Source organism: Aquarana catesbeiana, linkage group LG02 (assembly GCF_042186555.1).
Source record: "Aquarana catesbeiana isolate 2022-GZ linkage group LG02, ASM4218655v1, whole genome shotgun sequence".
Taxonomy (NCBI): domain Eukaryota; kingdom Metazoa; phylum Chordata; class Amphibia; order Anura; family Ranidae; genus Aquarana; species Aquarana catesbeiana.
The window spans coordinates 326,970,060-326,986,747 of NC_133325.1; positions in this window are offsets into that span (position 1 = coordinate 326,970,060).

Here is a 16,688-nt window from a genome sequence, read left to right on the forward strand (position 1 = left end):
TGGAAACCGCAGCTTGGCATTGCATGCTATTATTGAGCTTATGATCTACTAAAACCCCCAGATCCTTCTCCACCATTTATTCCCCCAGTTGTACTTCCCCTAGTATGTATGATGCATGCATATTCTTACCCCCAAGTGCATAACTTTACATTTATCAACATTAAACCTCATCTGCCACATAGTCGCCCAATTAGACAGTGAATTGAGGTCAGCTTGTAAATTGGAGACATCCTGTAAGGACGTTATTCCAATGCATAGCTTGGTGTCATCTGCAAAGACAGAAATGTTACTTTTGATCCCAGACCCAATATCATTTATAAAGATATTAAAAAGTAAGGGTCCCAGCACTGAACCTTGGGGTACACCACTGATAACCTTAGACCATTCAGAGTAAGAATCATTAACCACTACTCTCTGAATTCTGTCTTTTAGTCAGTTTTCTATCTATCCATTTACAAACTGATATTTCCAAGCCTGTAGACTTAACCTTACACGTGAGCCGTGTGTGTGGAACTGTATCGAACACTTTTGCAAAATCCAAGTATATCACGTCCACAGCCACCCCTCTGTCCAAGGGTTTACTTACCTCTTCATAAAAAGAAATCAGGTTTGTCTGACAACTTCTGTCTTTCATGAATCCATGCTGTCTGTTGCTTAAAATATTTTTTTTCCAGCAAGAACTCGTCTATGTGGTCTTTTATTAAACTCTACAGTATCTTCTTTGCTCGCTATTTTGTAAACCTGGACCTGAATTTTTGTAATAAGAGGAGCCAAACGTAGGATGGGGAAGTGTGAATGCCTCTGCCTTTATTATTTGAGGTTGAACTCAAACTAAAAGTGGTGAAAATGGGACTTTTTAAAAAATAAATTAAAATATTTAAAAATCTGTATTTTATTTAACAAACACACATTTCTAGTCCATGCCATTTCCTTCCCCTAGACCATGACACCTGGAGATATACAGATTTTGACTTCCATCAGTACTAGGCACCAGTGTTTTGAGAAGAGCATAGAGTCATACTGGCTTGTGCACCTGTGCATATACTGGGCTGGTATATTTGGGGAGAGAGGAAGATACACTTGAAAAAAAAAATCATCACTGCTCTTGTAAAATGACAGTAGTCAATGTGATACTAAATTTAAAGGTAAAGTGATTTTAAAAAATACATTTAACCAAAAAAGGGTCTTTTCTGTTTCTACAGTATGTTAAAATCATTAGTCATAACTAATGAGCACCAGAAGCCTATTACAGCTTATACCTTTACCACTAGGATTGCAGTGTATGTGTGTGTGTGTGTGTATGTGTTGGAAGGGGACACTGCATGTGAATTTTTACAAAAAATACCAGGGTTTAATTTTATTATACCACTATTAACATGCAGTGCGTAATGTGCATACTGTGTATAATCGCAAAATAAAATGTATGTATTGCAAGTAGTTCTAAGAAAAACCACAAGATGGCTCTTAAACCATCCATTTAGCCATCGCAACATATTTGTAATGACAGTGATTTCTGTCAAATTAGCTTTCTATAAGTGCTGCCATGAATTATCCAATGTAGAACCTCTGCATTATGTAGACGCCATAGACAAATCAAAGGCCATTTGTTTCAAATGAGGGCAGTGACTGTCGCACCTTACATTCACATTAGAATTGCTGCTCTAATAACCTGTATTATTTTTCTTCACTTTAATTGGCCCTACTTTTCATGAGCATTGTAAAATTATTTTTCATTTAAGTAAAAAAAAAGAAATGTTAGAACCTACTATTAACTATACCACTGGAGTTGTTTTTCCTTTTTCTGCATAAGTGACTCAGAAAATAGTAACCGTTAAACACTCAGCCAGTCTACATGAGTAGGTAGCAGGCTTAAAGTTGTCATAGTACAAGAACTCCCCTGTCATATCTTTTCATATCCATCAGCAAATAAAGTGGAATGCCAATAACATGACCTTGAACACCATTTAAACTAAATCCCCCTGGATTTTTTTGGCCAGTCTGGTGACATCACAGTGCATGTCCTTCCTCTTGGACTCAGCAGTGCATTTGTAACGCTGTGTGTGTCCTACTTAGCCCAGGAGTACTGTCAGCCCAGGCTGCATGATGATGTTCCACCAGGGGGTTTGTCATTGAAAGTACAGATCACGTTAAGTGAGTTGAATAATGGTGATTGTTGTTCAGCCCAAAGAGGACCAGTGCTGGATGGACGAAGACACAGAGGACAGCACTGGAGTATGGAGAGGGCAAGTACAGCTTGGCAACATATTTTTTATATGCAGGGGGAGTTGGGGACCCTTTAAAAAAATTATATTCTGGAGTTCTGCTCTAAAAAGGACTTAAACTGTTGAGTCTATGCCCAATAGAAGTCAGGAAGAGGGCAAAGTACTAATTGCTATTATTACCTTTGGGTTCCCTGCAACATATCTTTTGACTGTTACTGAATTGCAATGCCTTGTTCTCACTGTGTCACTGTGTGGAGGGGCCAAATTGGAAGATGAACAGAGCTGGGCTTAGGTCCACTTTAATAAATTCTTTTGCCATTGTATACATCACTAGACTGGACTAGAATGTAAGTGGGATGCAGTGCAGTGCGGTGGCAATAGCACACAGTCAAAGTGCAATGAAAAAACTCGTAATGAGATAATGCAAAGACAGTTCATAATAAACCCAATGGGAAGACAGTGCAACCGGGAACACATGTAGGGAGCAGGTTTTTAGCTGCACTGGCAGCACCTGTTGAGAGGGGCAGAATACGGCCTGGCCATGTCATGCTCAAGCAGCAAGATGTCCAGAGAAGTTGCGAGCCCTGCGCTTTTCCTCCTCATAAGGAACCTTTCCTTGCCGCTAGTTCTATCCCTACCAGGGAGGGAACCTGTCCCTACTCTACCCACTCCTGCCAGGCCTGAGAGCCAGGGTCTTAAATAGGCTCTGCCTGACTCAAGATGGCTGCAAGAGTCACATAGTGAGGCAGCATCCAATCTGATAGCTTCCCCAGTGACCCAAGAAGCCATAGAGGAACTATGTTCCTCTTGACTTCCTCTCCAGCTGCAAAGAGCTGCAGAAGAGCGTCACCCACAGTAGAGAAAATAGACTGCACCTGCGTACACCCCCACCCCCCCTATTTAACAGATGCTATCCTCAGCATCACAACAACATGGAAACAACAAATAACAATGGTTAAGGTAGAATAATAAACAGTTTAAAACAACATAGTCAGAATATCTTGCAGGCAGCTGACCACGGTTAGACCGCAAAGAGCACTGGCTCTCTTGAGTCTCTGTAGAGTCACTTGGCAAAGGTTCAATTGCAGACAGTGACTCAGGAGCCTCAAATGGCATCGGATCAGGCGCAGCTTCTATTTTTCTCTTCAACTGAGCCCAAGGTTGAATTTTCAGATGAGTCAGTACAGTCTGTGGTACTAGATGGGGTGAATGGGCTTTCCGGGCTACCAACTCCAATTTCATCAGGCTCGGGTCTGTAAGAGCCTGGAGACTTGAGCATCAGAGGTGGCAGAAACCAGTCAAGTGGTGCATCAAACCCCGGGGGAAGATCTGCTTAGTCAAACAAGAAAGCAGGGAGAAACAGCAGCGATTATCTGAGTGTAGTAAGTTAGTATAAGGTGCATAATTTACTTTAAAAAAGTTTGGCAACTCACAAAGGTAGGATAGATATAGGCATGTCACATACCATGGCCTCTCAGTACGATCCCAGTCCGTGTAGCTGGCGGTATGGGGCGCTGGTAAACTAACTTACTACACTCAGATGAGCACTGCTGTTTCTCCCTGCTTTCTTGTTTACAGAGCCATTTCCTCCTTGTCAGCTGGCTGCACATACTAAGAGTATAATCAGCATTAACTCTTTTAACCCCCTATTGTTGAACTTTGTATTGGACAATTTTTTATTCTTATTGTTATTGTTCTGACATTTTTTATTTGTGGTCTCAGTTGCCCATGTTCAATGGCCCTTACACTTTGACCCATTAGAGGTTTTTTAACTATCCACAAGCCTAACTTCTTTGCTTATATACTGTTGCTGGCGCTCCCCAGGTGCCACTGCACACTCCAAATATCCCTGCTGAGTCAAATGCCTCCTGGCAATCGGTAGGTTTCCTGGGGCAATTCCCACCCAGCAGACCAGGCATATTTAGACGTTCTTCACGGGGTCAGGCCCCTCTTAGACCAGATCATAGGCTGGGCTGCCCCACCACCCGGAATGGGGTGTGCTATAACTTTGGCTCCTGCTTGCTTCCTTGGGTGTGCTTGTTTAACATGTTCTTCAAATGTCTTAGAAAAGATGATGATATCATTGAGGCAAACTGGCACAGTCCCTAAGCTGAAGTCTCCAAAACATTCTATGCACGAAGGTAAAAAAACTTTCTGTCAGCCCCCCTCAGCCCCTCTAATACTTACCTGAGCCCCCTTTCGATCCAACGATGTCCATGAAAGCCTTGCCTCTCCGGGGACTCACACTCCTGATTGGCTTTTGGCAGCAGCGGGAGCCATTGGCTCCCATTGCTGTCAATCACAGCCAATGAGCAAATCAGGAGATGGAGGGGGTTGAGCTGTGGCTCCATGTGTGAATGGCTTGGATGCCCCCATAGCAAGATGCTAGCTGTGGGGGCACATGGCAGGAGGAAGGAGCCAGGAGGGCCAGCGTTGGACCCTAATAGAGAAGGATCAGGGGTACTCTGTGCAAAACCATTACACAGAGCAGGTAAGTATAATATGTTTGTTATTTAAAACAAAATACAAGACTTTAATATTGCTTTAGCTCATAGTATGTCTGCACTTTTTACAAAGTGGCTGAATTCCTGCAATTCAGCTTTAATCATCTTTTTTAATTAAATACTTAGCTTCAATTACCTGGGTTTATGTCAGGTTTACTTTAAGCCCACTCATGTTTTTACTGAATTTAAGAAAATAGTAAATCTAAGTCATTAAAAATACAGAAAGATAAAATACTATATGTTGCAAAGTCAGCAAATATTTCAGTATAAGCATCAGCACATGTGATACATTGATATTTTTTTATAGAGCTTTAAATAAGATTCAGTGTAGCAGATGTTCAAGTGTCACTCTATCCAAACTGATATTTATTTTCAATAGGTTTTATTAGGGAAAAAAAGTACATAAAACTATGACATTTGGTATAGTCTCCATACACTGGGTGAAAATTACACTGTATAAAGGTGTACAGAAAAACACGTTTTGATAAAAGGAGCAAAAAAACACGTTTTGATAAAAGGAGCAAATGGTTTTCTTTTTGCCTAAAACAATTTAAGTAGTAGAAAGGGAAGATGGCAGAGGTGGTTCAAGCATGAGTGGCTATAATACCGTCTTGGTATCTCATGAAGAATATTAGAACTCTAAAGCTCTGGCTTGCAGACCTATACCGCTATAATAATCCAGACAGGATAATCAGTTTTTAAGAAGGTTTCTTCAGAGATAGTTGTAATGCTAGAATTATTTTTGAAAGCATAATTAAGTTGACTTTCTGAATAACTGATTCTTATGGTTACAGTGGTTCTAAAGGCAGAAAATTTTTTACCTTAATGTATTCTTTTCTGCTCTCTCTCTCTCCTCATTGGCTTAGACACAGCAGCGGGAGCCACTGGAGCCAACTTGGGAGCATGGAAAGCATGAGTGCCCCTATAGCAAGCGGCTTGTTATGGGGACTCGCTGTGGGGGGGGGGAGCGCTGGCGAGAAGAGGAGGATCTGTGCAAAACCTGCACAGAGCAGGTAAGTATAACATGTTTGTTATTTAAAAAAAAATAAAAAAAAATATTTTTTTAGAATCACTTAAGTATTTGATAGCCACCTGGCATTATACGGATCCAGAAAGACATTGCCATGTGCTAGATCGGCCTGTAAACAATGATCTCATCCCTAGAAGTTTCTCACTACACAGTAATGCAGCAGGATCCCACTGGATGTTCTCTAGAGAGAATTGCAAAGAGAAGTATGGTTAACGTAACCCAGAGACCAAAAACTGTTCTACAAGTCCATCTAATACAGTTGGCTGTGGCTACATAAGATACCTTTTTTGTATCACCATCAAAGTTAGGCTTTGCAGGGCCATGAGACTTGATTTGAATTCCATCAGTTCAGGTTCTGTGCAATTTACCCTGAAACTGACTGGTTATTTGAAGAAAACACAGGTTGCCACAAAATAAACCTTTAGTAAATCAGCTACTAGAAAATGTCTTAATTAGCCCTATAAAAAACATGTTACCGATGTAAAATTCAAGCACATGACCTGTCAATGCAAGTAGAAATACCCAACATAAATCTCAGTTTATCTCATTAATTTTTTATTGAGCCACCAGTGAATCATCCAGTGAAATTAGAGAGTGGTTATAAACATGTCCAGTGAGAATGAGAGACAGACATCCTTCATGACTCCATATCAAATATTTAAGAACTGCGGCATACGGGACATTATAAAATAGAATGGTGTACATAATCGGCAGATCCCTAAAATTTGTTTGCAGTATTTCTGAGACTGACATATTTGTATAAAAAAACTATGATAAGACTAGACATGGGGTGGGTAGAAGGGAAAGATAGATATCCTGGTGCCACCACGATGTTCCCCCCGATAACAGGAACTCATTTCAAAGCAATCTGCTTCTTTGTCAACCTGTCAAAAAACTGGGCTACCTGCCTTGAAATAGAGCTGATCCAGGAGGGCGGGTCCAGTATGATCTCTGCAGCCATCCTGGGAAAAGATCACCGGGGAGATCAGCGCTTAAAAAATGATATATATTATTATACAGTCAGGTCCTTAACTATTGGGACATCGACATATTTCTCATCTTTTTGGCTTTATACATCACCACAATGGATTTAAAATGAAACGAACAAGATGTGATTTAACTGCAGACTTTCAGCTTTAATTTGAGGGTATTTACATCCAAATCAGGTGAACGGTGTCGGAATCACAACAGTTTGTATATGTGTATTCCCACTTTTTAAGGGACCAAAAGTAATGCGACAGATTAACAATCATCCATCAAACTTTCACTTTTTAATACTTGGTTGCAAATCCTTTGCAGTCAATTACAGCCTGAAATCTGGAAAGCATAGACATCACCAGATGCTGGGTTTCATCCCTGGTGATGCTCTGCCAGGCCTCTCCTGCAACTGTCTTCAGTTCCTGCTTGTTCTTGGGGCATTTTCCCTTCAGTTTTGTCTTCAGCATGCTCAATCGGATTCAGGTCAGGTGATTGAGTTGGCCATTGCATAACATTCCACTTCTTTCCCTTAAAAAACTCTTTGGTTGCTTTCGCAGTATGCTTCGGGTCATTGTCCATCTGCACTGTGAAGCACCGTCCAATGAGTTCTGAAGCATTTTGCTGAATATGAGCAGATAATATTGCCCGAAACACTTCAGAATTCATCCTGCTGCTTCTGTCAGCAGTCACATCAGCAATAAATACAAGAGAACCAGTTCCATTGGCAGCCATACATGCCCACGCCATGACACTACCACCACCATGCTTCACTGATGAGGTGGTATGCTGTGGATCATGAGCAGTTCCTTTCCTTCTCCATACTCTTCTCTTCCCATCACTCTGGTACAAGTTGATCTAGGTCTCATCTGTCCATAGGATGTTGCTCCAGAACTGTGAAGGCTTTTTTAGATGTTGTTTGGCAAACTCTAATCTGGCCTTCCCTTTTTTGAGGCTCACCAATGCTTTACATCTTGTGGTGAACCCCCTGTATTCATTCTGGTGAAGTCTTCTCTTGATTGTTGACTTTGACACACATACACCTACCTCCTGGAGAGTGTTCTTGATCTGGCCAACTGTTGTGAAGGGTGTTTTCTTCACCAGGGAAAGAATTCTTTGGTCATCCACCACAGTTGTTTTCCATGTCTTTTGGTGTTGCTGAGTTCACCGGTGCGTTCTTTCTTTTTAAGGATGTTCCAAACAATTGATTTGGCCACACCTAATGTTTTTGCTATCTCTCTGATGGATTTGTTTTGTTTTTTCAGCATAATGATGGCTTGCTTCACTGATAGTGACAGCTCTTTGGATCTCATATTGAGAGTTGACAGCAACAGATTCCAAATGCAAATAGCACACTTGAAATGAACTCTGGACCTTCTATCTGCTCCTTGTAAATGGGATAATGAGGGAATAACACACACCTGGCCATGGAACAGCTGAGCAGCCAATTGTCCCATTACTTTAGTTCCCTTAAAAAGTGGGAGGCACATATACAAACTGTTGTAATTCCAATACCATTCACCTGATTTGGATGTAAATACCCTCAAATTAAAGCTGAAAGTCTGCAGTTAAATCTTGTTTGTTTCATTTCAAATCCATTGTGGTTGTGTATAGAGCCAAAAAGATTACAATTGTGTCGATGTCCCAATATTTATGGACCTGACTGTATATTGTAAGGACAGACATCATGGTATATTAGCATATTCTACCGGGCTGTAGAAAACCATTACGGTGTTATAATATGTCTATCCACCGGGAGGAGCTGCACAGGTTCACAGAACATTTTTGCCAGCACCAAGGGGAACGGGGTATTTGGGTAAACCCTGTCATGGTAATTTAGCATGTTGAACAATATTTTACAATGTTTTGCAAAATCATTGTAATTTATATCATGTTTTAATAACTAGTAAATGAATAAATGATCCAAATTTAATCAGGTTGACAAAGAAGCAGATTGCTTTGAAATACGTTCCTGTTATCGGGGGAACACCATGGTGACAGCAGGAAACTTTCGACTGCAGATCACAGACCTTGCAGCAGCTCCATCCATCCCTGCCGGCAGTGTCATCTTCTCAAGCAGTCCATGCTATCCCCGGATGGTGGCCAAGGCGGGGATTCTGGCTTTTCCACGCCAGCAATCTGCTAAGTCTTTGCATCCCCTTTTTGAAGTTTGCGAGTGTATCCTTTTATCTCCTAATTTGTTCATTGCTGCACTATGAGGTGTGTGCTGTTCTCTGTCTCTCTCCCTATGAAAAAGAAAAAAATTGATTTAATTAAATAGGCCACAAAAAGCAATACAGGGGGTCCCCGACTTACGAACATCCGACTTACGAACGACCCCTACTTACGAACGGGGCCCGAATGACGTCACTGCTGGCCGAATCTTCCTCTCCTGAGCCTTTCCTCCGTTCCTGGCTTGGCTGCGGGTCCCCTTCGTCCTCCTGCCTGCCCATCCACAGGCCTGGTATGGTCCGGTGGCTTTCCAGGCTGCTGAAACTGCCCGTCGTGGCCGAGGCCTTGTGCGGCCTATGAAGCCTCCACGATCCCCGGTCTTTCCTATGCCGCTGCCCCGCGATGGTGCACCGCGGCCGGCCGCCCGGCCGGCCAGCCTGCCTGGCCTCTGATGGCTGCTTTCACCATCCATCTCCCTGCTGTGCCATACAGTGTACCTCTCTGCTGTACACAATAGTGAGAGGGGAGAGCTGTGCTCAGCTGCGATCCTGGACTCCTGTTTTGGAAGTAACAGGGTCAATAAAGAGAACCTGTCACCTCCAATTGCTATCACACAGGGAATTGTTTCCTCCTGTGTGATAGCAATAAAGTTAAGTGAAAAAAAAATTGATAAAAAAAATAAAAATAAGAAATACAGTAATAATTAAATTAATAAAATAAAATAAATAATTAAAAAATGTAAAGAATAAGAAAAATAATATTAAAAATAAGAAAATTATACAAAAATAAAAAAAAAGTAAACGACAAGCTACAAATAAATACAAATAAAAGAAAGTGTTTAAAAAGTAAAAAAATAAAAGAAACAAAACATATTTGAACTAACCATGCCGCCCCTGCCATCCGGTTGCCTTTCTCTGTTGATTTGGGTTTACATCCTGTCTCTGAGACTAGATTTGCACTTAAAAAAGGTACTGTTCCGACTTACAAACAAATTCGACTTAAGAACAAACCTACAGTCCCTATCCTGTTCGTAACCCGGGGACCCCCTGTATGGATATTTTATTCTAGCAGTAGTAAGGGTGTGGCCATGTCTGTCTTTATCACTACCTGTCATAAGAAAATGTTTGAATTAGGAAATGATCCATATATATATAATTTAGGATTAACTAACTGACTTAACTTGGCTGTATAGACGAACTTAAAAAGAAGAAGCATTTGATAAATTTTTTATTAGATACTTCCTTCCTTATTTTAACAATTCAGCCAAAATCTTTCCAGTGAAAATCAACTTAGCAATGCAATTTTGTGTTAAGAAATATATGATGCTCACAGTTTAATTATTTGCACTATTAACTTTGGAGGATAAAGCATTCTACTCACTGTGGTTGGATTAATTAGTGCATTAATCCTTGTGTTAGAAACATAGAGAGAGTCAGAACAACATGTTAATTATAGCACATAATATCTGGTTAATTGTATATTGGGTATTTATATTTTAATGAAAGATATTTCCTAAAACTATGAGGCATGATACTTGACATTGTTCCAACCTTTACACAAAGACTAATGTTTTCTATCAGGCGGACAAATTAGTGGATTAATTCGCTTGTAAAGATTTATGTATTACTGTATATGATTTATAGCATACCAGCACAAGCTAGTGCATTATACAGGCTTGAGTGGCTGTTTCTATCCTCTTTATGTAAAAGAGCGGATCACAAAAGACCAGTTTCCCATTTAAACTTTGCCTTCTATTAAAGTTAAAATACACCTGTGGACCTGGAACTATTTACAGTACATATTTTTAACAAAAAGTAAAATAGATTTAATCACTTCCTCAGGCCTTTTAATCTCTTAATGCCCTTGGGTCCTAGTATATTTTGTTGTTTTGGTGTTGTCTCGGCTCCCGATATTATACAATGTGTGGTCTGCTCTAACACTCCCCAGCCACTTTCCATGTTAGCCACCTCCCTTCAACTTATATCACAGGTGACCATTTCCCAACCTGCAGATGACAGACCCTACTCCAAAAGATATCACTACTAGTTACTCCCCCCCACCCGCTGATTGATATCCCTCTGTGACCACCTCACACCCTCCTGCTGACAGACCTCTCTCCCCAGCCTGTCCCCACACACCTTCTCACCTGCTGACCCGTGGATGGGGGAATCAATCCCGCAGTGTTATTGTGTTCTGCCAGTGGGGAGCCTTCCCAACCCACAGAATACAATGATCAGTATTGCTAACTATAGCTGGCAGCAGTGACTATTTTATGAAAAACCTGACAGGCTGGTTGTACTCAAGTCGATTAATAGAATGACTTGTGTACAACCAGCTAGCCCATACATAGATCGACTATAGCTGGTCTCTGCTTAATTGGCCCACTCAACCACTACGCAGTCCCTAAACATCCTTCCACAAACCTTTACATTTTTCCTTCCCAGATTCCTACATCCTCCTCACCTGTACATAGTGCCCACTGTCATACCCTCCACACTCCTGTCCTATGCATAGTGCCCACTGTCATACCCTCCACACTCCTGTCCTATACATAGTGCCCACTGTCATACTCTCCACACTCCTCTCTTGTACATACTGCTCACTGTCATACCCTCCACATTCCTCTCCTGTACATACTGCTTACTGTTATACCCTCCACTTTCCTCTCCTTTACATACTGCCCATGGTCATACCCTCCACACTCCTCTCCTGTAATACTGCCCACTGTCATACCCTCCATACTCCTCTCCTGTACATACTGCCCACTGTCATACCATTCACACTCCTCTCCTGTGCATACTGCTCGATGTCATACCCTCCATATTCCTCTCCTGTACATACTGCCTACTGTGATACCCTCCACACTCCTCTCCATACTGCCAACTGTCATACCCTCCACACTCCTCTCCTATACATAATGCCAACTATCTTTCTCTCCACACTCCTCTCCTGTACATACCACCCTCATAATACCTTCCACACTCCTCTCCTATACATACTGCCCTTATAATACCCTCCACTCTCCTCTTCTGTACATACTGCCCCCATCATACCCTCCACACTCCTCTCCTGTACATACTGCCCACTGGCATAACCTCCACACTCCTCTCCTGTACATACATAGTGCCCACTGTTATACCCTCTACATTCCTCTCCCTCACCTGCACATACTTTCCACTTTTATACCATCCATACTTCTCCCCTATGCCTCTTACACACAAAAACAGTTGTTTAAAATTATATTGAATATCCTCAATGTTACCAGCTATAGAATGGGCACACTTTTGTTCCATCTTCACCCTGTCTTCCTTCCGGGTTCTGTGCCTTCGGTCACTTGCCTGGGTGTGTTGCTGTCACTTCCACGCATGCTCATTCACATCCTCTCTCTCTAATCCCCCCTCTATCTCTCATCCTCCCTCCCTTACCCCTCACCCCTCTATCATCCCCTTTTTCTCTCTCTCTCATCCTCCCTCTCTCTATTTAATTTAATTTAATTTGTTATAACAAAAAATAGTTTGCATTTTTAATTATTATTTTTTTAATGATTTTTTTAAAATAAAAAGCCCCACCATAATCCTCAGCACCAGGCCCATGATGTTCTTAATCTGGCCCTGGTGAGCAGTAGGACACAGTGGAGCTGATAATGGTGCAGACTGCACACAGCAGGAAACAGGTTGCAGTGGAAAATGCAGCAAGCTGGATACAGCAAGTGGGTATTGCAGGCTGGAGCAGCAGGTAAGTTCTGCAGGTAGGTAGAGCAGGCTGGGCACTGCAGGTAGACACCAGGGTGGTTCAGAGCAGACAGGGTGAAGCAGGAAGTGTAGTCAGGGACAGATGCCAAGGTTGGTAAGCCAGTGGTCAGCAGACAGAAGAACAGAGACGTGGTCAGGCAAGCCAAAGTGATACACAGGACAGGAGACAAGAGCAGATTTGTGGGCAATCCGAAGTCAGAGCTGGGAGAGAGACAAGAGGTACCCAAGGGCAGGCCGGGTCAGTAACAAGAGATCAGAAGCATAAGAACACACACAGGAACACGGAGCAGGAAGCTTAAGACCAGTCAGCAATGTCCATGTGCTGCAGTCACTCTTTAAAAGGCTAGAGAGCGACAGGATCTGACAAGCATGCACACGTCTTCGACATGGCGAACGTGCATTCGCAATACGTGTGCTTTCGGACGGGCGCGATCATATTGGAAATTGGCCACTGTGCCAGGCCTATGGACAACTCTCCTCTGGCTAGTCTCCTGGTAATAACCCTCTTGCCAAAGGAAGCTGTAAGCTTAGACTGGAAAAAGTCAATTGTAGTGGCAAGATAGGAGTCCATCCAAAATGTAAGCACACGGGCAGGATAAAAGATTTAAGCAGAAAAGGGAAACATTTCCATTATTGAAGCTTATTAAAAGATGCTTTTAAGATGGTACCTGGTATCTACAAAAAATTTTTTGTATGTCCCAGCAGCCTACCCTAAGCACTTTAGTGGATGTGGTCAGGAAGGCACAAGCAACCATATTTGGGGGAATTTCTGGAGAGTTAAAAGATTTTGCATTCAAGTTCATAACTTTATTTACTCTTTACCTCAGACTAAGCTGATAAAAATCCCCCTGGTAAGCCGGGAGTGGCCGGAGGTTGAAGTATACCACAAGTGATGTGAGAACGGCGTCCAGACGCCATATTAGCTGTTTATGCCTGTTTTTTTAAATTTTAATGTAAGAGCCCAGCTTTACCTTCTAAATAAAATTTATTTATCGCTAACATAGTACACCATTGGAGCTTTATCTCTCCCATGCTTACCCATTTCGATCCCCCCCTTGCTGTGGGCACGAGATTACATGAGGACGTTGGTGTGGAGTACCCATTCAGGTTATATACTTAGTGGAATGCAGGATCCCCTGGTGGTGGATGTTAAAATAGGGGAATAGATTCCTGTATATGGTTTATGCTGACATTTCAAGATATTAAGGATATTACACTTAATGGAACGGAGGACCCCCTGGTGGTGGAAGTTGGAATAACGGAATACATCCCTGTTTATTACCTTATGCTGACATGTCAAGATATGGAGGTGAGGGTTCTGTGAGCTCATTTATGGGATTATAAACTTCTCGCCTGCCTACTGTGCAATTTATTCAAACATATTTTTGCATAATTTTTTTTTTTTGGACATTCATTGAAAAAATGTTTAATTAACCACTTGACGACCGCCTCACGCCGATGTACGTCGGCAAGGCGGCACGGACAGGCAAAATCACGTACAGGGTACGTGATTTGCCTTCCGCGGGTGGGGGGTCCGATCGGACCCCCCCCCGCCGCCCGAGGCGGTCCCGTTCTGTCCCCCGGCGATCAGAGACGAGGGGGAGGCCATCCGTTCGTGGCCCCCCCCTCGCGATCGCCGCCGGCCAATGGGAACACTCCTTTGCTGCTGTATGCTAAACAGCAGCAAAGGAAGTGATGTATTCTCCCCTCGGGTCGGTAGTTTCCGTTCCGGCCCGAGGAGAGACGGCATGTGAGTGACTGCACTAACACACACACACACAGTAGAACATACCCCCCCAATCACCCCCCCCCCCCGTCACAAACTGACACCAGCAGTTTTTTTTTTTTTTTTCTGATTACTGCTGTGTCAGTTTGTGACAGTTACAGTGTTAGCACAGTTACTGTTACCCCCCTGTAGGTCTAGGGTACCCCCCTAACCCCCCCTAATAAAGTTTTAACCCCTTGATCACCCCCTGTCACCAGTGTCGCTAAGCGATCATTTTTCTGATCGCTGTATTAGTGTCGCTGGTGACGCTAGTTAGTGAGGTAAATATTTAGGTTCGCCGTCAGCGTTTTATAGCGACAGGGACCCCCATATACTACCTAATAAATGTTTTAACCCCTTGATTGCCCCCTAGTTAACCCTTTCACCACTGATCACCGTATAACCGTTACGGTTGACGCTGGTTAGTTTGTTTTTTTTTTATAGTGTCAGGGCACCCGCCGTTTATTACCGAATAAAGGTTTAGCCCCCCGATCGCCCGGCGGTGATATGCGTCGCCCCAGGCAGCGTCAGATTAGCGCCAGTACCGCTAACACCCACGCACACAGCATGCGCCTCCCTTAGTGGTATAGTATCTGATCGGATCAATATCTGATCCGATCAGATCTATACTAGCGTCCCCAGCAGTTTAGGGTTCCCAAAAACGCAGTGTTAGCGGGATCAGCCCAGATACCTGCTAGCACCTGCGTTTTGCCCCTCCGCCCAGCCCACCCAAGTGCAGTATCGATCGATCGCTGTCACTTACAAGGCACTAAACGCATAACTGCAGCGTTCGCAGAGTCAGGCCTGATCCCTGCGATTGCTAACAGTTTTTTTGGTAGCGTTTTGGTGAACTGGCAAGCACCAGCCCCAGGCAGCGTCAGGTTAGCGCCAGTACCGCTAACACCCACGCACGCACCGTACACCTCCCTTAGTGGTATAGTATCTGATCGCATCAATATCTGATCCGATCAGATCTATACTAGCGTCACCAGCAGTTTAGGGTTCCCAAAAACGCAGTGTTAGCGGGATCAGCCCAGATACCTGCTAGCACCTGCGTTTTGCCCCTCCGCCCGGCCCAGCCCACCCAAGTGCAGTATCGATTGATCACTGTCACTTACAAAACACTAAACGCATAACTGCAGCGTTCGCAGAGTCAGGCCTGATCCCTGCGATCGCTAACAGTTTTTTGGTAGCGTTTTGGGGAACTGGCAAGCACCAGCGGCCTAGTACACCCCGGTCGTAGTCAAACCAGCACTGCAGTAACACGTGGTGACGTGGCGAGTCCCATAAGTGCAGTTCAAGCTGGTGAGGTGGCAAGCACAAGTAGTGTCCCGCTGCCATCAAAAAGACAAACACAGGCCCGTCGTGCCCATAATGCCCTTCCTGCTGCATTCGCCAATCCTAATTGGGAACCCACCACTTCTGCAGCGCCCGTACTTCCCCCATTCACATCCCCAACCAAATGCAGTCGGCTGCATGAGAGGCATTTTCTTTATGTCCTCCCGAGTACCCCTACCCAACGAACCCCCCCAAAAAAGATGTTGTGTCTACAGCAAGCGCTGATATAGGCGTGATACCCGCTATTATTGTCCCTCCTGTCCTGACAATCCTGGTCTTTGCATTGGTGAATGTTTTGAACGCTACCATTCACTAGTTGAGTATTAGCGTAGAGTACAGCATTGCACAGACTAGGCACACTTTCACAGGGTCTCCCAAGATGCCATCGCATTTTGAGAGACCCGAACCTGGAACCGGTTACCGTTATAAAAGTTAGTTACAAAAAAAGTGTAAAAAAAAAAAAAAAATATGAAATAAAAAAAAAATAGTTGTCGTTTTATTGTTCTCTCTCTCTCTATTCTCTCTCTCTATTGTTCTGCTCTTTTTTACTGTATTCTATTCTGCAATGTTTTATTGTTATTGTTATTATGTTTTATCATGTTTGTTTTTCAGGTGTGTAATTATTTATACTTTACTGTTTACTGTGCTTTATTGTTAACCATTGTTAACCATTTTTTTGTCTTCAGGTACGCCATTCACGACTTTGAGTGGTTATACCAGAATGATGCTTGCAGGTTTAGGTATCATCTTGGTATCATTCTTTTCAGCCAGCGGTCGGCTTTCATGTAAAAGTAATCCTAGTGGCTAATTAGCCTCCAGACTGCCTTTACAAGCCGTGGGAGGGAATGCCCCCCCCCACCCCCACCGTCTTCCGTGTTTTTCTCTGGCTCTCCTGTCTCAGCAGGGAACCTGAGAATGCAGCCGGTGATT